We start from the raw sequence: 1,857 nt of genomic DNA, 5'->3' as shown, positions 1-1,857 counted from the left end.
AAAAAAAAAAAAAAAAAGAAAAAAGAAAAAAAAAAGAACAGCAGGTAGCCTTCTCGGCAAGGTAATTTACATCTCATTAGAAGCGCATTTCTAAAACTATTCTCTGGAAAACTAGTTCCAGGAAATACTTACAAACCAAAGAGTTGAAAGACCTGTGCACTAAATGCTATAAAATGTTTAATGAGAGACATTGAAGAAAACACTAACAAGTGGACATGTTCATGAATTAGAAAAATTAATCTTGTTAAAATGTCAATACAACACAAAATGATCTACAGATTCATTGTAATTTCTATTAGAATTTCAATGTCATTTTTCATAGAAATAGAAAAACAATCCTAGTAACCATATGAAACCACACACACACAAACACACACACACACATACACACACACAAATTGCCAAAGGAATGATGAACAAAAAGAACTAAGTTGGAGACATCATATTATGTGACTTCAAAATATACTACAAAGATATAGTAACTAAAACAGCACTGTCAGGTATACATGGTCATGTAGGTGCATGTACACACACATACGGTCAGTTGATTTTTGGCAAAGGTACCAAGAATACACAATGGGAAAAGGCCAGTCTGTTCAATAAATGGTGCTGGGAAAACTGGATATCCACATGCACAAGAATAAAATTGGACATTTACCTCCCATCATGTACAATAATCAACTCCAAATGGATTAAATATGTACATATTTGTAGGCTATCTTTATCCGATAAGAGTTTAGTATCCAAAATACATAAGGAATTCATCTCTTTTTTAAAAAAATTAATTTTATATTAAGTTCTGGGATACATGTGCAGAATGTGCAGGTTTGTGACATAGGTAAACGTGTGCCATGGTGGTTTGCTGCACCTATCAACCCATCACCTAGGTATTAAGATCCACAGGCATTAGCTATTCATCTTGATGCGCTCCCTTCCCACATCCCTCTGACAGGCCCCGGTACATAACGTTCCCCTCTCTACATCCATGTGTTCTCATTGGAACTCAACTCTTTAGAGAAAGAAAACAAATAAACTGATTATTAAACTGGCAAAGGTCCAGAATAGATCTTACTCAGAAGAAGATACGCAAATGGCTAACAAATATATGAAAAAATGCTCAATGTCACTAATCATTAGGAAAATGCGAATTAAAGCCACAATGATATATCATCTTATACCTGTCATAATGGGTATTGTTAAAAAGACAAAAGATAATGTGTTGGCAAGAATGTGGAGAAAGGGAACTTCTGCACACTGCTGGTAGGAATATAAATTAGTATAGCCATTATAAGAAACTGTTGGGAGATTTAAAATAGAAATACTATGATCTAGCAATTCCATTTCTGGGTCTTTATACCAAAGATCTGAGATCAGAGTGTCAAAGAGATGTTTATACTCTCATGTTCACTGTAGCATTAATCACAATAGCCAAGATATAGAATCAACCTAAATGTCCATCAGCAGTTAAATACAAAAAAGTACTATATATACAGAGTGGAATATCATTCAATCTTAGAAATAAATTCTATCTTTTACAAGAACATGGATAAAATTGGAGAACATTATGCCGGTGAAAAAAGTCAGGAGCAGAAAAACAAATATGTTCTCACTTATATGTGGTATCTAAACCAGTGATATTCAAAGGAAGCAGAAAGCAGAAAATGTGGTTACCAGAGGCTGGGAGTCGGGAGCGTGGGATGAGTGATGGGAATGGGGAAATGACAGTCGAAGGATAAAAATCTTCAATTAGACAGAAGGAATAAATTTTTTCTTTGAGATATATTGTGCAGTGGGGGTGAATGTAGTAAATAATAGTGGATTGCATGTGTATTTATTTATTTATCTCTCTCTCTCTCT

This window comes from Cebus imitator, unplaced genomic scaffold, assembly GCF_001604975.1.
Source record: "Cebus imitator isolate Cc_AM_T3 unplaced genomic scaffold, Cebus_imitator-1.0 Scaffold148, whole genome shotgun sequence".
Taxonomy (NCBI): Eukaryota; Metazoa; Chordata; class Mammalia; order Primates; family Cebidae; genus Cebus; species Cebus imitator.
Note: the sequence above shows the minus strand (reverse complement) of the source record.